At 35.6% G+C, this 27,161-nt stretch overlaps 1 long non-coding RNA gene across 7 annotated transcripts in view; it reads right to left on the bottom strand.

Moving 5' to 3' along the window:
- Positions 1 to 27,161, bottom strand: part of LOC147355129 (uncharacterized) — a 518,407-nt gene that overhangs the window by 306,003 nt on the left and 185,243 nt on the right. For all 7 annotated transcript variants that reach the window (XR_015144224.1, XR_015144225.1, XR_015144227.1 and 4 more), the window contains exon 2: positions 5,069 to 5,180. This is a non-coding gene — a long non-coding RNA (uncharacterized LOC147355129). The remainder of the gene's footprint in view (positions 1 to 5,068; positions 5,181 to 27,161) is intronic.

Below are 27,161 nucleotides of genomic sequence, written 5' to 3'. Positions count from 1 at the left end.
TGAAGAATAAATACAAATAGTGTCAACTGCATCACATAGATGCCGACAGGTTTCATCTTTAACATGGTCTTGAAGGAGGAAACAGACAGAACAGGCTCCATCTTGAAAGCAGGGCTCCATCTTGTGCCAGACTGTGGACTTTGAGCTATATGCCCAGTATCTATGCAAATGACATATCAACTGGAAAACCAGATTCCCCAGCTGGATGGAGGAGCCCCAGGGCTCGTACCTAGACTCTCCATCACCTAAAAGAATACCCTAATTATCCATGTAACTGAATAGAATCATAAATTCTATTACGCTTATTGGGGTATGACCACAGGCCTATTGATAACTGTCCACTGTTACCTGTTAACTACCTAGGCTTAAGGCATACGAATCATGGGTTTAAGGCATATGAATCATAGGTTAACTTTGTATGTTTCTCTTCCTTTGTTTAGACTAGTTTCAGAGAATTTGGGGAGGTGGGTTTGAGCATGTACACTTAGGGTATATAAGGTTTTCACGAAAACTGGTCAGGGTCCTTGGCTAAGAGGAGACTCTGCCTTGGGCCCGCCTGTGTAATCAACTGCAATCCACTATCTGCATTGTCCTTCTGAGTGAGTTTGTTTGCTGGAACACATGGCTACAACAGTCTTACAGAAATTATGCAATTTTATTTTGTATTTCCATGTTGACCAAGTGATCTTTAACAGTAATTTTCATTAATATCTATTTTTATTCTATTGTATTCAGAAAAGACATTTTGGTTTTAATATATTAAAGCTTTACTTGTGACTTAATTTGTGACTAAATTTGATAAATGTCCCCTACCTAGAACTTCAAAGCATATTGTCATTATTGTAGTTTTAGGATATTATATATATTTAATAATTAATTTTTTCAAGTCTTCTATAATCTTACTAAATTTTGTCCACTTGATCACTTGAATCACTTGATACAGCAGGTGTATGAATTCTGGCTACCTATATCACTGATAATATTTTCTACTTGTTGTAGTGAGAAGGAAAAAAAGAGGAATGAATTTTTCTTTCAGAAATGAGTTTTTCTTTTCTTTCCCTTTTCTGAGAGCAAAGATAAAGAGAACAGTGACAAGGTCAGATCACTCCTAGTTTTTACTTTATTTATTTATTTATTTTTTATGTATTATTTTTTTTTTTTAGTTTTTACTTTAAATGTTCCTAATCTGTAGTCTAAGTTTACTTTCCTCAAAACTAACCTAACACTATGTAAATTACATCCTGCACCTATTGCCCCCCCACCCTCCAGCTCTGCATGAATTACATCTTGCATCTATTACCCTTAAACTCTATGCTAATTACATCCTGGACCTTCACTGTGCTCCTTTCGTATTTTTTTTTTTCTTTTGCATTTCAGTAAGAAGACCACAGTACAATAACCCAGAGACAAAGGGACCCAATCACCAAGCTACCTGACTCCAGCTATGACTTTTGAAACAAAACAAGAAGAATGCAAGACCGTCATTACTTTAAGCCTTATCATTTACCTTAAAGTCATGAGACCCAGGCTACATAAAGTCTCTTGTGCTCTTCCAGAGTGAGGGGGGAATGGTTCTTGAGACACTAGCCTGCTGTGTTCTTCTCTCCACTGGCTGAGAATGAAAACCATCTTTGGCAGTAACATATTCGTGTTTAGTGCTTTCTCCTAAGATTATTTTGAAATATTAAGCTATTGTTTTCATGTTTCACGTGTTCATTTTCTGGTATATTCTCATTTTCTGTCAAAATGTTATGTAGTTTATTTTTATATTTTTAAAATATCAGTTTGAAGGGGTTTTGGTGCATTTTCTGCTTCTCATAGATAAATGTGTAGGATTCTTTCAGATTCATTAATGAATGCTCTTATACTGGAATTTGTGCTGTCTCTGATTCTAGCTTCATAGCTTTGAAGATGCTCTTCAATTTAGTTACCAGAAAAGACTTAAAATATGTCCTAAGTAGAGAACCACTATTCCTCAAAGTCAAGTCTGGTCAAGAACACTTGATAGTTTCAGGATGGAATCTAGGTCTTCTGAGCCCTTTTTTGTTAGATATCTGAAACTTTTATTAATCTGAGTGCTCCTGTGTAGTATAATTTAATTTCTGTAACTGTATGTTCCCATGAAAGTGAAACTCTTGGGGGGAAAAAAGCATTTTGTAGATATTTCTGAGATTTATTAAGCCTCATAGCCACTTTCTTTTTGAAATCTTATACCCATACAGTTTCCATATTAACCCATAAATCAGGGCCACTAAGAAAGTGTCCCAATTTGTCTGTTCTCAGATTTCTTTATGTTTCCTAAATAACCATAGAGGTGTGTAGTTGGTAGTGTTAGGTAGGTAGATTAGGAAAAAGGAGTCTAGAATGGCAGTGGCTAAAAGACAAGGAAGGGAAAAGCCCACAAAAATAGAACAAAGGAAGGTCTGAGGACTGGAGTGAGGACCCCAGGTAGAACAAACAGCACTCCTGGCTAGCCCAGTTTACATAGGGCAGGTCCAGGGGGAGGAGGAAAAAACATATAAAAACAGGAGCCAAAGGGCTGGGGCTCTCTCTCTCCCTTGCTCTCTCTTTTCTTCATATCCTTTGGGTCGGCATGCCCTCATGCCTCGAGGATGTATTTTCCTTTATTTTCTAAATAAAACTGAGCTGTCACACGGAGCTGTAACACTGGTCTGTCCAAGTGCTGTAACACTGGCCCGTCGCTTCAAATTTTTGTCGTGATGAGACAGAACCAAGGAAATTACACACTCCCCCGACAGTAGCAATGTTGGATTGCTGTAGTCAATTGACATGCCTTCATAAATTTATTTAGCTCACATTTATTTAGACTTTTTTTTTTTTTTTTTTTGCCTCTTTAGTTTCAATAGAGAGACAAAATCTCCAAGGTAGAAAACCAGCTTAAGTGCCCCGCATTAGATTTACAAGTACCTTACTGTACTATTTCCTTAGTGTCAGTACCAAAGTAATCCAAAATAGAATAAAAACACTACAATGGCTTTGGCTCAGTGAGCTCAATTTTTTTATACTTTAAAAAGTGTATAAATCTATATCTATGTAGTTGTATGTGGTAAAGATGTGGAAGGCTGGATTATAGTGGATGATTTACTTTTGCTACAACATTTTAATGCATGCAAACACACGAAACTATCATTCTTGAAAATAAGAAGATATACTTCATGTGCAATAACTGACTGCATCCACAAATACCATTTGTCTATTGCTGAATCATCTAACATCACTGAGAAGTCAAAGAGTGACAAAAATTAATATCACCCCAAGTTAGGGAAATGAAGAGAGAAGGATGATACACATAGGTTCCAAAATTAATTTATTATGAAAGTTATTAACATTAAAATCATTTTAGATTATGTTGAATGAGAGTAAAGGAAAGTACTATGTTACAATTATGAGAAAAAGAAAAACTATATTGTCTAAATTTGTAATTAAACCAAAAATAGTGTTGGTCATTTTATAAGTAGCTGTATAATACATCAAAATATTTCATAATCATTTGTTCTTCTCTGAATCAGACAAGCTACCAATAGTTTCATTTGGGTAGATGATTATAATCATGGCAAAACATGTTAATTCTGTTTCTAATGATAAAATGCTTTTATTTAAAATCAATAAACACATGACTCTTCTTCACACTAAACCTATGAATATACAAGTATAATTTGAGAAACTCATATTGTTGTTTGATTTTATTCAATCTAATCACTCAGTGAGCATCTCTAGAGGACAGAAGCCTGTGTATAACCCCATGAAGAATACAACATTAGTAATTGGCCACCCAGTTTTTCAATGCAAGGATAATCAAAGAATAATGTAAAAAACTGCAATATAATTAGAATATAAGACAGGTTTCAAAATGAAGAAATAAATAAGAAAGGAATAGAAACTCGTGAAATCAAAAGAGCACCAAAACCACACAAACACTCTTGCTTTTGTGAACTTATATTTTAACAACAAATCTAAAAACAAGTAAACTTCCAAAAACACTTCAAAAGAGCTTATAGCTATTATAATTTCAGAATCTTGCTGTTTTGAAGCATATGGCTAGAGCTCTAAAGCCAATATTTTCTGAATAGTGATAAAACCAAGCAGGACCCTATTGGGCCTTCCAAGGATAGAACCACACTCCATGTCATCCACCTGCCTCTTGTTTGTTAAAAAAAAATAATTAGCCAAAGAATAAATTTAATCAGAGAAGCCACAAAATGCAAACACAAAGGAAAGCAGTCAAACAAGATTAAATAAGAGTTTAGTCATTACCTTTAGTTCCTCATCAAGGGCTACAGACAATATTCTGAGCCATGTCTTTTGAGCTGTTTTGCAGATACTAAAATCCCCACCAAGTGGACAAAGTTAACTCAATGATGATCAGACTGTAGCCATGACATGTTACTCCACCTTACACAATTCTAAAAACTGGCCTCAAGAAAATTAAAACAAACTGACCCTGGAGCTGAAGATTAGCTGTATTTAAAACAATCAAGATGACGATAATCAGACCACCTCATGACCAATATCAAGATGATAGAGCTGACTGTGCTATTCTACATGGAGCCGCCACTCTTTGCCTGTGCATCCCTGAAATTCCCCTTTAAAAGCTCTTGCTCCCTGATCAGCAGTGGGGAGCTGTCTTTTGGACATGAGTCCCACCTTTTCCCCAGGTTACTGGCCTCCTGAATAAATAAACCTTTCCTTTCTAACCAACACTCACATTGACCTTTGAGCAGCAAGCAACTGGGTCTGAGTTCAGTAACAGTGAAACACACACATTTCCACAAAATTATCAAGAATTTGAATCAAATTTTTGGTTATATTATTAATGCTATAACCTAACTAATGTAACCTGATTTAGACATAAATACCATCTATATAAAAATCCCTGTCCAGTTATTGTGAACCAATACCACTCAATTGAAAAAGATGTCATCAGTGGAGAGGAAAAGACAGCCAAAGAGATTATGGCAACAGGTAACTGTCTTAGTTAGCCTGGACCACAATAACCAAATACCATAAAAATGATAATATAGAAATGATAAAAAAAAATATTGCTCACCGTTCTGGAGACTGAGAAGTCCAAAATCAAGGAGCCAGTGAAATAGGTTTCATTCTTGCCTTCTCAGATGGCCACCAGTGCAGTGTGTGCTCATATGAGCTCTTCTTTCTGCCTATATATACAGAGAGAGCTCATTCTTATTTCTGTTCCTGCTCTTATAAAGGCATTAACTTCCTACCCTCATGATCTCATCTACCCCTAATAATCTCCCCAAAGATTGTCCCCCAAACCCAGCCCTGTCCCCAAATACTATCATGTTGTGGGCAGAGCTTGTAAACAAAAGAAGAGAAAGTATAACACTCAACATCTATTTATACAAGGATTAAGTAGCAACATACTGCAAGTCACCCATGGACAGTGCACCCTGAGGGGAATACAGGATGTAGAAAAATCTAATGAAATGTTCTGTATTTGGGGTATATGGCCCCTGAAGAGTTAAGAGGCATATCTAAGGAGAATTTCAAGGACCTTAGATGCTTGAATCTTCCCATACATAGAAAAACACTGAAATCGTTAACTTGAGATGTCTAGGGTCTTTGGTTATTAGCAATAATCTTTTACCAAGATGTATATTTGACTACATGTATTTCCTAGGCCCCGCAAAATCATATATTCATACACACACATACACATACACACACAAACTGGATCTTAGTAGGGGACTACTTCTTTGGAGCACTTCCTCAGAGCTATCTGACAAACTATGTCCTGGGCTATAATCCTTGGTAAGTCCTTGAATAAAACTGAAACTTGCTGCTGTTATATTGTGCATTTTTTCCAGTCTACAGGTTTTAACATATGAATAGGGGATGCACAAAAATTCAAGCCATAACAATGGCGAGTAAAAAAATGGCATGTCAATTGCATATTGATGTAGACAACCTGCTATATAAGAGAAAAGAAAAAGGGTGAAGAAGAAAAGGGATTATCTTTTATATAAGTGTTTAGTTTCAGTATGTTTGATCAACATTACTAATGCAAAATAGCTATTTCTGGTGATAAATTTAAATAGGATAAGGTAGCTCTCAAGGGACTCTTTTATTTATCATCTAATAAGATGTTAGATGGACTTTAATTGATGTGGTCTGTTCCCCTTAATTTTGAGTCTATGAGTTTAGCATATATGCCAGAAGATATCAGGGGCTTATTCCATGTGATATGTGCAATACGGCTTCCCCAACCTAGAGATTATTAAAAAAGCAGAGATATCCTTTTGCTGACAAAGGTCTGTATATTCAAAGCTATGGTTTTTCCAGTAGTTGTGTATGGATGTGAGAGTTGGACAATAAAGAAGACTGAGTACCCAAGAAGAGATGCTTTTGAATTGTGGTGCTGGAGAAGACTCTTGAGAGTTCCTTGGACAGAAAGGAGATCAAACCAGTCAATTTCCTAAAGGAAATCGACCCTGAAAATTCATTCAAAGGACTGATGCTGAAGCTGAAGCTCCACTATGTTGGCCACCAGATGAGAAGAGCCAACTCCCTGGAAAAGACCCTGATGCTGGAAAAGATTGAAGGCAAGAGGAGAAAGTGGTGACAGAGGATGAGATATTCGGATGGAATCAGTGACTCAATGGACATGAGTTTGAGCAAACTCAGGGAGACAGTGAAGGACAGGCAAGCCTGGCATGCTGCAATTCATGGGACTGCAAAGAGTTGGACATGACTTAGTGACGGAACAGCAACAACAACCACAACCTAGAGATAAAGGGGGCTATCTTTGGTGGAAGTCATGAGCTTTTTTGAAGTTATTGACCCTCTCTCAGAAACAAAGTGTCCCTATCACTATCTCACTTTCAGTTGATCTCATCAGAAAACAGACCCCTGCATCTACATGGCTGACCCAGGCAGTTCAACCACACTCATGATACATTCCACAGACATGTCCCCCCAAAAGAGTGTCCTTGATCTGCCCAAGTTTGAGTCTGGGTTCTGTCTCCTGAGCAGGATGACTAGGTCTGCTTTCACTTTGGAATGTGTGCTACCGAGGCTAAGATAATTATAGCAGGCACGATTAGTTTTCAGCTTAACTAAAAATCAGTCATTCAGCCCCTGCCATTCAGTGGAAATTCTATGGGTCAAGGATTCCAAAAGAACCAGGATCTTAGCCTTTATATCAGGCAATAGAATATGAGATAATCTCCTCTCACTGCCATCCACCTTTTCCCCTCAAAGATCACTGTCACTTTCTCATGTGAAGCCAAGAAGTTGATGGGGATAAGTCAGCCATGGTCATCACTAGACCACATGCTGTGGGAACATTTTTTAGATTCTTGGTCATAGACTTCAACTTGACTCACAAACTAAAAGTCACCAGGCTTCTATGGCTGAGGCTCCCAGTTTAACAAGAGTTCATTCACAAGCTGCACGCCATAGAAGAATGTACATAGTAGCTCTTTAAACCCAAGTCCAAATCACTCAAGATTACCTGCCAAGGTGCATCATCCTTTCATAAATTCTTCCTTTGTGAAAGTCCCCCATCAGCAAAAATGATCACCACAGAAACTTCTCCTATTCGCAACACTCAGAGGGTCCGACAAATTGACTGAAGCTCATATTAAATCCTAACAAAACTATTGGTGGCAAAAGGAAGGTGAGTTTGTCCCATTAACTCAGACATCTATCCCCAGCTTTCTCCTTGTCTAAAGTGTTCCCTCAGTCGCTTATGAAATGGATAATTTTAGACAGATAATATTCAACATCAAATCTATACATACAGTCAACATACAGTCATTCATAAAAGCAAAAATCAACACAGTCATTTCGATCTCTTTTGTTTCTTTCCTGCAAGTCTTGCTCTATTTTATGTGTTAAGTGCAGCCTTCTTGAGGTTACATTCATAGTTCCCAGGAAATCCTTTTATATCCTAGACGGGGATTTGAAAGTACTGGAGCTTAGGGGAGAAGGTTTAGAGGCAAATTGTGGGCACAGCTCTAGGAGACTCAGAGAATTTTTTCCTCTTTGCCTAGATACCTGTTCACTTACCAGTACCTAAGCAGTGCCCAGGCTCAAGGGCTCTTTCTACCTCTCACCATGATTTATGTATGATCAGGATTTTGCCCTATATTCCATGGCACCATCATCCATTTCTATGCCCACAGGTGGGCAGAGCCATGAGTTGGCTGTCTGTTTCAACAGAACTATAAACTTTTGAATCCCTCCTATCCCTGAAGTCCCAACATAGCTGGATGACTGTATAGGGCCTTCAGTCTTCCTTGGGTGAACACTTTGGTCTCACCCCCAACCCTTAAATCTCCTGAGATCAGAATAGAAGCAAAACAAAAAATAAAGGGGCACATAGATAATTTCTCCACTTTTGAAAATGAATGGGTTCACCAAAGCCCCACTGGCTCTCAAAACTCCTAGACTTGTTTCCTACTGCTTGGAGAAAAGAGCAAAAAACGAAAGCACTATTCAGCCTCCTTGTTCCAACCCTATCCTCTGTTGCTGGCCTCCAACTGCCTTCCCAATTCTTAACAGACAACAGGATGGACCAAAATGCATTTTCCAATGATGAAACACTTTTCAACATATCAACTGCCTGTTTACGTTGACTCACAGGGTCACTAATCTTTCCTTTTTGAGAAGGTCATATTTGTGCAACTGTATCCTATATTTGTCTTTGAAATTGTAAGTTAATTAATGTATTGATCCTGACAGGGGAATGCACTGTTTCTGGACCATGGGACAAATCAATTACTTGCAAGGTATCTTATTGCCTGTTCCCCATGACCCAGTTCTCTACAGGACAATGTGATGAGGTGTGATGTCAATTCACATGCAAGAGGACTTATACTATAGGACAAGAACCTGGAATAGATGCGTGCATAAGATCAGGAATGAGGTATTAGAATTTAAGGGTAATACATTATTCCCAGTTCTAGGTGAGTGAATCATGATACAGGGAAAAGAAAAGGCTTTTTGAAGAAATCTCAGTTTGAACTTGCTTTAGTGAGCCATATCTTGTATTTTCAACATCTTTTCCTCCTTTCCCTTGCCTTTATAACATAAAAATATTGGGCAGAAAATCACTCTCTCTCTAAGCAGCCCACATGGCTCAGAGGTGGCAACCCCAGTTCCAGGGTTAGAGTCAGATAAGCCTCTGATAACCATGTTAATATCTTCTTGATAATATTTATATAAGAAACCAAGGTTTAATTCAAACACAATGTAAGACTTATTTTAAAGACTGTCTTTGCTTTAAGAGTTTACATGTAACCTAAGTAGACACAGTCAGACTCAAAGGAAAGACTTCTGTTAGGATTTGTATTAGGACATGAAAGTACCCTCTTTTATGCACTCCTCATGAAAACAAGAAAAAATTTAATCTATTTCACTATTGATAACTATATTATTATGACAAGATGACCCGGCCTTAGCCAATAGCTGTCACTGTGGACAGCAGACAGGAGAGGAAGCAAGAATCAGAGTTCTTGATGACACGCTGAGTAACTGCTTTCCAGCTTATGATAGATAAAAATATCCTTAATATTTAATCCAGGGTGAATTATATTTGCTGTTATTTGCAGTTGGTATCACATGACAGATGTAAAACCTGGTGCAAGGAACTGGGGAAGTAAATCATCAAATCTACTGTTTGGAGACAGGAGGGTGGTGCATTTCTGTAAGGATAATGCATTATTTCACTTCACGGAGCACCACTTTTATGGAGTATCATGTCAGTCTTGCACCTAGAATTGTGCACTGAGGTGAATATTTTAACCACTGCTTATCATATCAGTAAAACTACTAGCTTTGATAATATTTAGCATTAGTTAATAATACATGCCATCAGAAACATTTCACATATGTTATAGCAGTGATTACATCTGAAGACAGATTAAATGTGATTAGCAAATAACCAAATGGATTAAAAAAAAAAGAAAAGAAAAGATGTGTCTATTCCTGTAGTAGTTTTCTATTGCTGTTGTCCCAAATTCCATTCCAAACTTAATGATTTAAAATAACCCTAATTTTTTGCATTACAGTTCTGGGAGTCAGAAGTCGAAAACGAGTCTTAAGGGACTAAACTCAATATGTTGGCAAGCTGATCCCTTCTGAAGGTTTCCTGTCTCTTGCAGCTTCTAGAGACTGCTGTCTTTCTTGGCTCTTGGCCATATCACTCTAATCATTGCTCTTATTGGCACTCTGCTTTCTCTTTCACTGACCCTCTTGCCTTCCTGTTCTAAAGTCATTCATGATTACATTTAGGACCCATCAGGAGGATAATCTCCCCATTTCAGGATTCTTAATCACATCTCAAAAGTCCCTCTTGCCATATTAGGTAACATATTCCCAGGTTCTGGGGAAGAGGACAGGAACATCTTTGGCGGCCATTGTTCATCTTACCACAATTGTGTTAGGATATTTTATTAATGATATAGCTTCTTTGCTTTATTTCCTAATGATCTATGGTTTGAAGGAGATAACACAGTGAAGTAAAGCAATACTTAAAGTTTGTTTAGCCTATCAGTATGATCACTGCTGTGTTCTCAAGTGAGAATAAACTGCAAGAATAAAAAAGATACTTGTATAACAGATCATGTTTTTCTAACCATGCTAATAAATAATCAGATATATTTTCAAAACTCATCTTCTATCTTAATTCTAAGAAAAAAGATTATAGTGGTATATTTATAAGCTTTACTTAGACAATATATATTGTAATTTTTTGTTTCAAATATATCATGAACCCGGCCAAGAAAATTCAAATGTTCAGGTTTTTTTTTAAGTGGATATCTACTGTCTATTAACACTTATACTGTTTACTTATTTTAGTTTCTCAATGTAATTTTAATACTCCATGAACTGATAAGACATTCAGTGACATCATGCAGTCAGTACTGTACTCTATCTGCAAGGTTGCTTTCTCTTCATTAGTATGCAAACTCAGAAAACAGGATTCATATGCATGTTGCAGTCCCCATGTAACTTGAAGGATATTAAATATATGATATCTACTATATCATTTTTGGTTGTCAATAAGAAAATTATCATTGTTGAAAGAAATGGTTAAGCAAATTTTCTTCTGGTTTATTAGAGTCCATGGCAATTCAAATTTTAAAACAGACCCCACGTCAAGAAGTACTTTTTAAAATGTGTAATGGTTTTAAAACCATGTATAATGATTTTGAATTTCATATTTTTCTCATTACCTCAAATACTTTGCTTGCTTACAAATATAGTACACAGTTGGAACAGACTTTCAGAATTACTAATTGGTAAGATATATTATTGTCAGTATGGTGGCTTCCACTCATCTTCATTTATACAACTTTACTTTGTACTCAAAAATCATAATGTCATTTCATTGTTAATCAGCAAGTTGTATTATAATTTTCTATTATATGTGATGTTCACAATAAAAATCATTTTTGTTTCCTAATTGACATTTTCATGGTAAGAAGTAGGACAAACTAAGATCTAAATTAGATGTGAGGGCATGTTTTTCCTTCTTCTGGCATTAAGATGGTGTGACTATCACTATATACAAAACAATTCTCAACCATATACTAATTCAATGGCAAGTTTAGCTGCAAATTTTCAAAGTCTAACAATATGCTTGTTCTCTATTCATTCAGATAGAAATAACTAATTCTTTTTTGTTTGGAATTAAGATTAATCACTGCTATCAAGAACCTGCTATTTGTAAGTTCAGTAATCATAGACTCTAAACATTATTAAGTACCAATTTCAACATAAAAGGTGGTTTTATTATAATATATTGCATAGGTAGGCTGTTATGAAGATTTGACAAAAATAAATGACCCCAATGTCACCTCTATTGTGTTATTCTTGATAATTTGTTTTTATACCTTACCCTCTGGCCATAGCTTTATGCCAATTTAGTCTTCCAGTCCTATATGATCTTTCTCTTTCCTCGTATTTGCAAAACTGAAGATGTGGCAAACTTTGGGCATTCTAATGGTAATCATCGCTTGTCCTTAAATGTAAAATCAAGATATAAAAAGAACAATTCAAATGTCAATATCCTGATAGAAAAGTATGTCAGTGGTTTGATAGCCACTGAGTATATTTTGAACTTCAGAAGAACAGTATAAACTTAAATATTTCTTAAAAGCACTATGAACCCTGACAAAGACACTCAGAATTCAAAGAAGGGAATTCTCTGAAATGCAGATTTCCATTGGCTAGGCGGGTTATTTCATCTGTCTCTTCAATAGACTTGGTCATTAAGTACTGTCCACAGTGAATAAAACTCAAAAAGGAGTGACATAATGGTTTCCAAGAGCTACTAAAAAGGAATAAAAATGGGAGGAACACTGCTAAGTAAAATTCTGGTAGGAAGTAGCATTATAAGTCCTAAAAGTACCCCCTAAATTATTTTTAATGCAACATATATGGATATAGTCTAACATTTATATTTTACAAAGATGGTAATTATATCTGAAAAGGAAGTTTGACTTTATTTGAAATACTCACAGAAGCAATAATTAATGTATTTTATTATGTTACTAATTATAATAAATCCACACTTGAAATTTTATATTTCAGTCAGTTATCTTGACTCACTGATGTTTCAATGTACCATAAATTTAATATGAGGTATAAGCAAATCTTCAGAGCAGCAGATTCTTAATGAAATTATATCAGGCAATTAAAAAATTTTCTTTAGAATTTACCCTTAAAATCTTCAGAGTATTCATATGGACTGAATTCTAATCTTCCCTACCCCTATTTGTATGTTGAAATCATAAATCCCAATGGGATTACATTTGGATATTTGATCTTCAGGGAGATAATGAAAGTTAAAAAAGGTCATAGCATGGGGTCCAAATACAACATAATTGTCTTTATAAGTAGATGAAAAGATAACAATGATCTCTTTATGCATGCACAGAGGAAAGGATATATAAGGACACAAAAAGGAACTGGCCATTTACAAGCCTGGCTAACAGCACCCTGATCTTGAACTTCTAGCCTCCAGAACTGTGAGAAAATAATTTTCTGTAGTTTAACTCACCCAAACTGTGGTACTTTGTAAGGGCAGCTGAAGCAGACTAATACAGAGTATCCACCATTGAAGATAATAATTTAAAAGTTAACTGTAAGATTTAGTAGGCAAAAGTCTTACAGTTACATGAACTTGGGTATAAATAACTGTAAGAATCTCTATTTCTCTGAAATTTTTCTTACTGTAACAAAAAACTCTCATTTTTGTATCTTAAATTGTAAGTTAGCCATTGTAAGGTAAATTCGGTTTTCCCCAATACTTAAGGTATTCAGTTAACTTGTCCTAATTCTCCCTTAGTTGACACAGAATTTTTAGAGGGAGAGCTGTCTATTATATAACATTAACTCATAGAGTCCCTTGGTATAAAGACACTCTCTCCCTCCCACAATGGGAACAAACTCATCCTATCTTTTCATCTATGTCTTTTTTATATTTTCACTACTTTTTCTGACACATCCAGTGACTCTAAACTGGGATGTGCTATGGGAAATTCAGATACTCCATCTGGGAGTAGGGGAAACACAAAGCATTAGAAGTAAAGGTTTTGAAAGGAGATAGACTCAAAACTCTTGGTTAGACTCCCTTTGCCACTGTTTCTGTGCAATGTTAACATGGAAAATCCTTCTCAAAACTCAACATATCCACAGCCTTCGTACAGATATTAAGGAAAGGTCTTTATCTTCAGTTCCTCCAAACCTATCTAGGGTTTTTATCTTCCACCCTCTTCTCTGAGGAATCAGCTTGTGGCAGAGGATACTAGAGCACTTATGATCTCACCAAACAACGAAGCATATCTATATTTTTTCTAATAATTCTAGTCACTCCTCCAAAACAAGTTATTATAAGTTGACTGGGTTATCTCTTTCTTTACCTATTGTATTCCTTATTTATAAGAATAATCTGTTTTTTGAAACAGAACAGCTCAAGTTCTTACATCTCATACAAAATTTATCCTATCAAGTTAGCTACCTCAACCCAATTTTTATCTCATTTTGAAATTCAGTTAATTTCGTTTATTAACTTTAAACAAAACATCTTTCCACTTTGATTTCTGCTACACTCACTTTCCCATGTCAGTAGAGAATAGAAAATGTCCCTGATAATTACTGAACCAAAAAGGACTTCAGGTAATCTTTGTAAAGTTTTGTATTTTGCAAAGGTTTGGAATTGCATCAATATCTCAGAATTTTACTATGTTTATTTAGTATATATTTATCATCTTGATTTTCATATTTTTGTTTTTGCACATTCAGCATACACACACATATAATACAATTGAAAGAGTGTCTAAAATATTCTAATGGAAAGATCTAGCATGTTTCTCAAGAAAAGCTATGATTTGATATGAAAAGTAAAATTTATTGACTATCTATTATGATTGCAGCCATGAAATTAAAAGACGCTTACTCTTTGGAAGGAAAATTATGACCAAACTAGACAGCATATTAAAAAGCAGAGACATTACTTTGCCAACAAAGGTCCATCTAGTTAAGGCTATGGTTTTTCCTGTGGTCATGTATGGATGTGAGAGTTGGACTATAAAGAAAGCTGAGTGCCAAAGAACTGATGCTTTTGAACTGTGGTGTTGGAGAAGACTCCTGAGAGTCCCTTGGACTGCAAGGAGATCCAACCAGTCCATCCTAAAGGAGATCAGTCCTGGGTGTTCATTGGTAGGACTAATGTTGAAGCTGAAACTCCAATACTTTGGCCACCTGATGTGAAGAGCTGACTCATTTGAAAAGACCCTGATGTTGGGAAAAATTGAGGGCAGGAGGAGAAGGGGAAAACAGAAGATGAGATGGTTGGATGGCATCACCAACCAATGGACATGGGTTTGGGTGGACTCTGGGAGCTGGTGATGGACAAGGAGGTCTGGTGTGCTGCAATTCATGGGGTCGCAAAGAGTTGGACATGACTGAGCAACTTAACTGAACTGAATTATGTATAAAGTCAATTACATAAACTTACAGAATCTTTGCAAGTTAAGCACTATGATCTTCACTTTATAGAAAGCGTAACAGTAGCTTAGAGGAGTAAAATGACTTATCCACATTTAGACAGAGTGCTTTAAGGAAAAAAACCCATTCTCTTTTCATTCTATAATATGTCTTTCAACCTTTACCAAAATCTGAAAATATAACTATTTTATTATCATGTGTATGCTCTCTTCGTGACTCCTTTGTATGCTGTGAGATAGATACCACTTCAAATTTGTAAGTGCATATCATGAAGTTTAGTAAGTTGAAGTTACATGCCTGCCATGGGCTATTTATAAAACAGCAGGATTATCTTGACAGCAAATCTGACTCTACTACTTCACAGTGGGAGGTATTATCAATCTCATATGGATTTAAGCTCAAGAATAAATGGGAATTTAAAAATTCAAACTTAAATAATATTGACAAATTCATTTAGCAATTAAAATAGTCAAAACCTAAAAATATGCATTTTATAAGGCAATTATAAAATATTAATACTTAATTTGAAAATAATATATGGGGAGGGAGTAGGGAGGAGGGTTCAGGATGGGGAGCACGGGTGTACCTGTGGCGGATTCATTTCGATGTTGGGCAAAACTAATACAATATTGTAAAGTTTAAAAATAAAATAAAATTTAAAAAAAAGAAAATAATATATAATTTTTATTACTTCCCTGGTGGTGCTAGTGGTAAAGAATCTGCCTGTCAATGCAAGAAACGTTAAGAGGTGTAGGTTGGATCCCTGTGTTGGAAAGATCCCCTGGAAGAGGGCATGGCAACCCACTCTGGTATTCGTGCCTAGAAAATTCCATGGACAAAGGAGCCTGGCAGGCTACAGTCCATAGGGTTGCACAGAGTCAGACACAACTGAAGCAACTCAGCACACATGCACACATATGATTTTTAGACTTATAGAAAGATTACTCAAAAGGAAAAACTGTGTTTGATTTTGTCTGTTCAGGGAAGTTGAATAATACTGATGAAATGGGATGAATGTGTACCCCTACATTTATAAGGTAACCTCCAGTAACTCAGAATATGACTTATTTGGAGATAGGTTCTTTAAGGAAGTAATGAAATTAAAATGAGGTTATTAGTGTGGGCCATAATCCAATATGGCCAATGTCCTTATGAGGAGATGAGGATACAGATACAGAGGTTAAGACCTTGTGAAAATACAGGGGAACGATGGCCATGAGCAGTCAAAGAGAGAAGCCTCAGAAGAAACCAACCCTTACAACACTTTGGTCTCAGACTTCTGACCTACAGAATTGTGAGCAAATATACTTTTTGTTTTGTTACTGTCCAGTGTCTCTCTTATGGTATCCCTAGCAAACCAACACAACTAGTTTTAATAAAACATCTGAATTTTTAAAAATTAAAAAAAAAACTGGTATTTATCTCTTAATAAATGGGACAAAACACATTTTCCAAGACCCAATTAAGTATCCTGAATTAGACCAGGTCAATGGATGTTCTGTTCATCAGCTCACCTATATCAACTGGGTACCTATGAGAGACAGAGAATGTCATTTCCCAACCCAAGACATAATGAGTCAGAATCTAGGTTTTAAAAAGATCTCCAGAGTGGTTGACTTTCACAGTAAAGTCTGAGCAGCCTTGCTTTAGGCTGAGGTAAGATTGATATTCACAGCCTAACACCAAAATCTAGTTGAGCTGCTACAATTGTGTTTAGTCTATGTTGTCCAACACCTGAATAGGAGGCTTCAAAAAGGGAAAATTGTAACCGTTTGGCATATCAGAGCTTGTAAACACTGTATTGATGGCCATTGTGAGAACTGTAGGTTCATTCAGATATGTGCGGCAGAGGACTGTTGTTCAGAAAGGGACTCTAAGAAGTTCAGACGGACTTAAAAGTCAGAAGGACAAGTTGCCTGGTTTATGTTTCCTTTATAATTTCTATCTTGGCAACAAGTGCCTTTGACTTTTGCCAGCTCTTTCTGCTATGCCATTGCTACTTTTAATACTTCTACCCTACTCAAATTCATCATGAAGATGGATGGAGAGTCATAAGGAGCCAATATATTAGTTTTGTGTAAACCAATATTGAATACTATGATCTTCGAAACAGATTTTCTGGGACATACTACAAGTCTTCATTTTCCTCCACAAAGATCAATAGTCCTTTTTCTGTCATTACAAGTGGGTAAAAGGTTAAACTATGAATAAACTATACATTAGGAAATTGGAATTGTTGACTGCTCCTGAAATAAAGCAGGCATCAGTAGCCTGAGAAACAATAACGTACTGATGACATCAACAGTAAAAGAGAGGAAGGTGCCTAATTTTACAGATGTCGGTATCTTGGCAACAACCAGCTCTGTTGATGTGGTTTGGACATAGATATTAGCTGCCTACTAAACATCCATTTTCCTCACTTCCTTATTCAAAAGTTCCAGCTTTATCCTGGTTATCATTGTGGCCAGATAAAAACAAAATAAACAAAAATACATTTCTCAGGCTCACACACACACACACACACAGTTGGTCTAAGAAACACATGGGACAGTTCCTTGGAGCTGTCGTAGATTTTGTAAAGGGAGTCAGTCGATCAGCTGTCATGTGCCTTTTCTCTTCAACCCACCCTTTCCTTTTGAACTAGAATTCTGGTATAATGTTAACTAAAGGACTGTGGGCAGAAGTGAGGCTCAGGAATTCTGTGTCCAAAGCTGGAGGTGACAGCTCCAGGAGGAGAAATGATCCCGTGTGTCCAGGTCACCCCTTGAATGAGAACCCTCCAAGAGAATGTATACTGGACATTTGATAAATAAAACATTTCTTGTACTATGTTTCAGCCATGATGTATTTTTTTATACTTCTCTACAGCAGCCACCAAAACTTTAGGAAATGTGGTAAGGATGGGGCAACAGAAAGAGAAGCTCTGATCTCTCATGAATGGTAAAGCCATCAAACCTTCAAGAAAAAAATAATAAATAAAAAATGGCTCTCCCTATTCAAATAATTTCTTCTATTCTACACAACTCATAGGCAAATGGAATTTCTATTTTTATAAAGTCTACACACTCATAGCAGGCAAGTAGAAATCAGCCTATAATCATTAGCTTCCTTCTCTATAGAATATGATTTTCATTGACAATAGGAAACTTAAGCAGCTACATCTCCATACACAAAGTGACCTATCATTGCAAACTCATTAAAAATTCTAGTTGTTTGGATATATTTGCCTGAAAAAGGAAAATTTAGTGCATATAATTAAGTCAGATTTTTTTCCATTTTCTTATTTATTTTCATTCTCTAATTTGAGGTTTTAAACACAAGGCAATCTCAATAAAATTAAAATGACTATTTCCATGTATCTGGAAATATTTATTTTTATATAAATAGATAATCCTAGGTCAAAAGCAGTAAAAGGAAGTGCATTTCGACCTGCACATAGAAGCCATTTCAGTGCACTATGACCTAGCCAACCTTCCCTCTCTACCTCACTTAATCAAAAAACCTGATTTATTTGAACAACCAAGAAGTGCAATGTTTCAGTTCAGTTAAGTCACTTAGTCTTGTCCAACTCTTTGTGACCCTATAGACTGCAGCACACAAGGCTTCCCTGTCCATCACCAACTCCCAGAGCTTGCTCAAACTCATGTCCATAGAGTAGATGATGTTATCCAACCATCTCATCCTCTGTCGTCCCCTTCTCCCTCTGCCTTCAATCTTTCCCAACATCAGGGTCTTTTCCAAGGAGTCAGTTCTTTGCATCAGGTGGCCAAAGTTTTGGAGTTTCAGCTTCAACATCAGTCCTTCCAATGAATATTCAGGACTGATTTCCTTCAGGATGGACTGGTTGGATCTCCTTGCAGTCCAAGGGACTCTCAAGAGTCTTCTCCAACACCACAGTTCAAAAGCATCAATTCTTCGGTGCTCAGCTTTCATGATAGTCCAACTCTCACATCCATACATGATTATTGGAAAAACTATAGCTTTGACTAGGCGAACCTTTGTCTGAAAGTAATGTCTCTTTTTTTTAATATACTATGTTGTTTCTTCCAAGGAGCAAGCATCTTTTAATTTCATGGCTGCAGACACCATCTGAGTGATTTTAGAGCCCCCCAAAATAAAGTCTCTCACTGTTACCATTGTTTCCCCATCTATTTGCCATGAAGTGATGGGACCAGATGCCATAATCTTAGCTTTCTGAAAGTTGAGGGTTTTCTGTTATTTTTTTCCCCCAAATACTTTTAAAAATATTTAATTAATTTGTCTGGTTGGGTCTTGGTTGCAGCACACATGCTCTTCATTCTGGCACTCTGGCTTCTCTCTAGTTGTGGTATAAAGGCTGCAGAGCACATGGGCTCAGAAGTTGCAGCTCACAGCCTTAGTTGCCCTGTGACATGTAGGATTTTATTTCCCTGACCAGGGATCAAACCTGGGTCCACTGCATTGGAAGGCAGATTATTATTATTATTTTAGTTTTTAAATAATTTTTTTATTGAAGAATAATTGCTTTACAGAATTTTGTTGTTTTCTGTCAAACCTCAACATGAATCAGCCATAGGTATACATATGTCCCCTCGCTTTTGAATCACCCTCCCATCTGCCTTCCTACCCAACTCCTCTAGGTTGATACAGAGCCCCTGTTTGAGTTTCCTGAGCCACATGGCAAATTCCCATTGGCTATCTATTTTACACATGGTAATATAAGTTTCCATGTTAGTCTATCCATACAACTCACCCTTTTCTCCCCTCTCTCCATGTCCATAAGTCTATTCTCTATGTCTATTTCTCTACTGCTGCCCTGTAAATAAATTATTCAGTACCATTTTTCTAGATTCTATATATTTGTGTTCAGTTCAGTTCAGTCGCGTCCGACTCTTTGCAACCCCATGAATCATAGCACACCAGGCCTCCCTGTCCATCACCAACTCCCAGAGTTCACTCAAACTCATGTCCATCGAGATGCTAGGATACAATATTTATCTTTCTCTTTCTGACTCACTTTACTCTGTACAATAGTTTCTAGGTTTATCCACCTCATCAGAACTGACTCAAATGTGTTCCTTTTTATGGCTCAGTAATATTCCATTCTGTATATGTACCACCATTCCTTTATCCATTCAAGTGCTGCGATAAACAATGGGATGCATTTGTCTTTTTCAATTTTGGTTTCCTCAGGTTATATGCCTAAGAGTGGGATTGCTGGGTCATATGGTGGTTTTATTCCTAGCTTTTTAAGGAGTCTCCAAACCATCTTCCAGAGTGGCTGTATCAATTACATTCCCACCAACTGTGCAAGAGCATTCCCTTTTCTCCACACCCTCTCCAACATTTATTGTTTGTAGACATTTTGATGATGGCCATTCTGACAGGTGTGAGGTAAGATCTCATTGTGGTTTTGATTTCCTTTTCTCTAATAATGAGCAATGTTGAGCATCTTTTCATGTTTGTTAGCCATCTATATGTCTTCTTTGGAGAAATCTCTGTTTAGGTGTTTTCCCCACTTTTTGATTGTGTTATTTGTTTTTCTGGCATTGAGTTGTATGAGCTGCTTGTATATTTTGGAAATTAATCTGTTGTAACTTGTTTCATTTGTAATTTTTTTCTCCCATTCTGAGGGTTGTCTTTTCACCTTGCTTATAGATTATTTTGCTGTGAAAAAATGTTTACGTTTAATTAGGTCCCACTTGTTTACTTTTGTTTTTATTTCGATTACTCTAGGAGATGTTTCATAGAGGATCTTGCTTTGATTTATGTCATCGAGTGTTCTGCCTATGTTTCCTCTAAGAGTTTTATAGTTTCTGGTCTTATATTTAGGTCTTTAATCTATTTTGAGTTTATCTTTGTGTATGGTGTATGATGTTCTAATTTCATTATTTTACACGTAGCTGTCTAGTCTTCCCAGCACCATTTATTGAAGAGGGTGTCTTTGCCCCATTGTATATTTTTGCCTGCTTTGTCGAAAATAAGGTACCCATAGGTGCATGGGTTTATTTCTGGGATTTTTATCTTGTTCCATTGGTCTATATTTCTATTTTTGTGTCTGTACCTCATTGTCTTGATGACTGTAGCTTTGTACTATATCTGAAGTCAGGAAAGTTGATTCCTCCAGCTCCATTCTTTCTCAAGACTGCTTTGGTTATTCAGGTCTTTTGTGCTTCCATATGAACTGTGAATTTTTTTGTTCTAGTTCTGTAAGAAATGCCATTGGTAAGTTGATATGGATCCCTTTGAATCTGTAGATTGCATTTGGTAGTACAGTCATTTTCATAATATTGATTCTTCCTACCCAGGAACATGGAATATCTATCTGTTTATGTCATCTTTGACTTCTTTCATTAATGTCTTACGATTTTCTGTGTATAGTTCTTTTGTCTTCTTAGGTAAGTTTATTCCTAGATATTTAATTCTTTTTGTCACAATAGTGAATGGGATTGATTCCTTAAATTTCTCTTTCTTATTTTTCATTGTTAATATATAGAATTGCAAGTGATTTCTGTGTATTGATTTTGTATCCTGCAATTTTGCTAAATTCACCGATTAGCTCTGGTAATTTTCTGATACTATCTTTAGGGTTTTCTACGTACAGTATCATGTCATTTGCAAACAGTGAGAGGTTTACTTCTTTTCCAATCTGTATTTCTTAATGTTGAGTTTTAAGCCAGCTTTTCACTCAAAGTGCAATGTTTAGGGAGCAATTTGTTATTCTGCTTTTTAGTCTTGGGGTGATGACTTTGAAATAACCCCAAAATGCAAATATCTCTTAGCTTCCTCTTTATTCATAACCTTTTCTTACATACAGAAGTGAATTATTGGGGTGTTAAAAATGCTGCCAATGGATATCTCAATAAAATTAAAACTAACATAAAAGTGGACCAAGTGCTAAAAGGAATATTGACTTTCTCTTTATTGCACATTTAACAATATGAAAGATAGTAAAATATAATTTTATGTTAGATAATAATAAGAATGTGTTCTACAACACCATATATTTATAGCATGCTTTCCAGTCCTCTGCTTAAAGTCTGCATATGAGAACTAATAATGCATTTTCTTCATTAGGTGTGTATTTCCTAGGTAAAGTGATATTTATTCATCACTGAAGTATTAGCAATTTTCTTTTGCCAAATTATTACTTGTAACCAAGTACGAAAATATACATAATACATTGTGATCACTACATAAGAAGCTGAGATGAAATCAGATTCTAGAAATGTTCACATACATTGCTAAAGGCTGTATTTAGGTATACAGATATAGGATAAGCAGATGAGGTCATTTCCATGTTTAAAGAAGGTAACAGATGATGATTTTATGTAAACCTTTAAAAGATTTAGCTTTAGATAATTAATTTTATATTTAGCTTTAGATACTACTTGTAGGTATTTTCTTTACAGCTGAAAGTAAAGAAAATCATAGTTTCTACAATTTCTTAATCATTTCATTTTCTTCTCATTAAACTGCACCATATTCATAACACATTAGTATTGTGATGAATCCCATCTCATCATTTAATATGGAAAATATTCTTGGTTAAATATCAGTTGTTCTTCCGAGAAATTATTGATCTTTCTTTTAATCTTGCCAAAGCAATTTGGCTTTAGGATGAGGAAACAGGCTTATAAAACAAAGATGTTGATAGCACCATAAAGTCTGTATAGCACATATTCTCAAATTAGAAGTGTGTTTTAAGAATGATTGCCCTAGGCATATAATAAATACGATTAGTGATATCAACATAAAGAAAAAAACTAATCTCTTTCATTTTATATGTGTGCAGTTTGGTTCTATTACTCACATTGTTTGCTATACATCTTTTGTGTCATAATCCAAATAGCTTTTGTTTTAAGCAATTGAGAATATTATATTTTATATATTATTTTCCTGTTTGTCAATTTTGTTTTAATAATGGCTATATTTCTCAGGAGTGAGGATCAGTTTTAAGTTAAATACAGACATAAATATTTGTCTTTCTATAGCTAGCCTAGTGACTTTAACATGAGACTGTGCTTTAGAAGTAGCTCATTACTCAGTAACTTTTCAGCAGCCACTAAAATTGCTGTCAAGCAGGTTTAACACTCTGTATCAATGTCTGCAGTTTCCAAGAGCAGTGGTTGAGGAAGGCCTGCCATATTATATTTAAACATGTGGTATCACTTTCCTCTTTTTTAAACAAATTCAGAATCTATTTTCAAGAAATAAGTTAATTTTTGTCAAAATGTGATTATTGAGTTACACTTGCTTAAAGCTATGAATGAGGTGAAAGATCATTTCATCTAACCCTGATACAAAATATAGAGACTGAGTAAATTGAAAGCAGTTTTAGAGTTGCTAACTTGTATTCCTGTGAGAAAGAAATTTACCAATTATGGTATAGTGTAGACACATAATATTTTGTCTTTAATATTAGAGTTTCCAACAAAAAATAATCTATATATACTGTTGCTAGAGTATTTAAGGTAGTTCTTTTACTCCACCTTTCTAAGACAGCTTGAATTCTCTATTACAACAGAAAGTGAAGAGAAACTAAAGAGCCTCTTGATGAAAATGAAAGAAGAGTATGAAAAAGCTGGCCTAAAACTCAGCATCAAAAAACTAATATCAATGGCATCCAGTCTCATCACTTTATGGCATACTGATGGGGAAACAATGGAAACAGTGACAGGCTTTATTTTCTTGGGCTCCAAATCACTGCAAATGGTAACTGTAGCCATAAAATGGAAAGGCGCTTATTTCTTGGAAGAAAAGCCATGATCAACCTAGACAGCATAATAAAAAGCTGAGACATCACTTTGCTGACAAAGGTCCATATAGTCAAAGCCATGGTTTTTCCAGTTGTCATGTATGGAGGTGACAGTTGGTGACCATAAAGAAGGTTGAGTACCAAAGAATTGATGCCTTTGAACTGTGGTACTGGAGAAGATTCTTGAGAGTCCCTTGGACAGCAAGGAGATCATACTATATCCTAAAGGAAATCAACCCTGAATATTCATTGGAAGGACTGATTATGAAGCTGAAGCTCCAATATTTTGGCCATCTGATGGGAAGAGCTAACTCATTAGAAAAGACCCTGATGATGAGAGAGACTGAGGGTAGGAGAAGAAGGGGGCTAGAGAGGATGAGATGGTTGGATGGTACGACCAACTCAATGGACATGAGTTTGAGCAAATTCTGGGAGATTGTGAAGAATGGGAAAGCCTGGCATGCTGCAGTCCATGGGATCGCAAAGAGTCAAACATAACTAAGTGACAATAAATTCAAGACCACAAGAGAAGTTGAAAAAAAGGACAATTGGAATGACCAGCAAGAAAATTCTTAATCCACACTGCTTATTGATTTGAGATTGAAATAAAGGAAAACCTAATATTGGAAACTCTTAACATATGTTGCTCATGGAAGACATTGTCTGCTATAGTAATTTTAGGTATGATGACTTACAGTAGTGGAATAATATTTACTTTGAAACTGAATGGGCAAAGCACAACATTATTTCACTATTGTACTAGTATTCTGGATCAGTTTATTTTTTTTCCTTTATTTATTTTGGCATAAAGAAACTTATGAAATGCTAGACACCTTAAATAGTACTATATAAAACAATAAATGTAGCATTTACTTTATTTCATGTCTAAAAGATACACTAAGGTCAATTTTAGGTTTATATTGGCAAGTCGAGTTTTGTAAGAAATAAACTGATTTTAAGAGTATTTCAAATGTTCAGACTTATTCAGTAGAGAGTAATGGCTTCAATGAAATGCTGATGACATTGAAAATTTTGCTTTGTAACTCTGTGCTTAAAATTTAAATAAATTGATGCATCAGACTAACAGAATATCTAAAACAAATTAGATGTCAAATATATACTCGTGTATTTGTATATCATTGGACTTTGAAAGAGAGCTTTGGATCTGGCTATTTTTTAAAAATTATATAAATCAACAGTAAGTTCTGACACGATAGTTTTAATCAGTTCAAAATGCCAACTACACAGATTATCTGATTCTATTAGCACTTGTCTCTTTAAATCTGATTTTTGCTAAATATATGACTTTCTCTTCTGCACGTATGCACTGTCTTATCACCTAGGGAAGTTTGTCAGTTTTCAAGATTATATGAGTTTCTCCTGTAACCTTTTATAGAAAGGTGCCACAAAGCTCCCTTCCTTTTAGTTTCATATTAATTACAGCTATTTCCTTTATATTTGTCTTCATTTCTTGTTATGAGATATAGCCAAATAAATGTATTTTGGATACAACTTGTTAGGTAGCAAACACAAAAGTGAAAGCCACCCAGTCATATCCAACTGTTTGTGACCCCATGGACTGTAGCCCGCCTGTCTTCTCTGTCCATAGAATTATCCAGGACAGAATACTGGAGTGGATAGCTGTTCCTTTCTCCAGGGGAGCTTCCCAATCCAGGGACTAAACCTAGGTCTCCTACACTGCAGGTGTATTCTTTACTGTCTGAGCCACCAAAGACAACTGGACATTAAAGCATACTATTCCTCCATGTATTAGAATCCTCAAAAAAGTTTCCAGAAGCCAGGCAATCCAATTTATTCATATAGGTATATCAATGTTATATTGTCCTGTCCTTTGTACACCTGGCTTCAAAATAAATCTATCAGGAATTAGAATTAAAAGGAACAGTCCTAATTTTACTTAAACTGCCATGCCTGTGAATATTACATGTCCAGACAATTTTTTTCTGCTTTGTGTGAAACCTTTAAGGACTGTAGCAAATGTTTAGCAGAAAACAAAATGATCTGGTATTTCTCATTTCAAAGCTAGAGCAAAGATGTACTTTCAGAACGAAAACCTCAGTAGGTTCTGTTAGGAAAATAATATGTATTTTTAAAAGACAGACTGCTATTAGGGTCTACTGTGTCAATAAAATATCCTTTGCTCTATATTTACCCAGTGATTTTTAGTGAATTCAGAGAAAATCTTAACATTACGATCAATCAGGTCAATTGCAGGGTTGAGGTGGGGTAAACCACAGTATTATTTGCATGATAAACTTTCTTTCATCCTTTATACTGTTTCAAACCTGCACCTGCTTATGCAGCTGCAAGGGGGAAAAAAAAGGCAACAAAAGGCAGTTTTAGAAATATGGTAAATTATAATGACAGGATGGGGTTAAACAGAACAAGATTCTAGGTTATGAAGTTCATTATATCAACTAGTTATTAGTCTATATTTGCTTCTGTTCAACTTTCTTTTGCCAGAAATGTATGGAGGATGGGTGTGATAACAAATACAAAACAGGTGTTCCATAATACGATAAAATGGAGTCATTACAAAAACTGTGTCCAGAGAAGTATCAAAAGCACATCTCCATGCAGATGAGCAGAACAAATGAGATCACTGAACCAACAGTAATACATTTCAAAAACTGATATGTTTTCTATGAGACAAAGCTTTTATTTCTGATGAAAGGCACTGGTGATCTATTGCTCAAAATATTTCAAACTATAACAGCTTTTAAAAAATCAGACATTTACTAAAATGGAGATTACCTATATAGCCTGTATAAAAAAGAATATATTGTCACACATAGAAGATAACATTCTTACTTATGGTCTATAATAATTCTTAGTTGCATCATCTTAAAAATATTACATGGCTGAAAAAAAATCATTAAACATTTCAAAAAGTAATGGTATCACTGTTCTGATACATACGATAGAAAGTTTTTTGTGTTTTAGATGTGTGTGTTTCAGATAAGATACTGTATATTTATATAAAATAAATAAGAATGCAGTTAAATAAGAATACAGTCATTTTCTAATGATAAAATAATTTTAAATGTATTAATGATCAATTTTATTTGACACAAAATAAAGCTATTATTTATAATATATATGTTATATATATAATAAAGTATATACACACACACACACACTGATATATAGAGATAGATAGATATCTCTGTCTATATATACATCTGTTTCTATCTATGTATATGTATATCTATCCCTGGTGGCTCAGTTGGTAAAGAATCTGCCTGCAATGAGGGAGACCTGGGTTCAATCCCTGGGTTGGGAAAATTCCCTGGAGGAGGGCATGGCAAGCCACTCTAGTATTCTTGCCTGGAGAGTTCCATGGACAGAGGAGCCTGGCGGGCTACAGTGCACAGGGTAGCAAAGAGTTGGAAACAACTGACCA

The sequence above is a fragment of the Bos grunniens genome, chromosome 17 (assembly GCF_055505025.1).
Source record: "Bos grunniens cultivar Pamir isolate PY7600 chromosome 17, Bosgru_T2T1.0, whole genome shotgun sequence".
Lineage (NCBI taxonomy): Eukaryota > Metazoa > Chordata > Mammalia > Artiodactyla > Bovidae > Bos > Bos grunniens.
The sequence above is the reverse complement of the archived record's forward strand: the minus strand, read 5'-3'. Positions and strand labels throughout refer to the sequence as shown.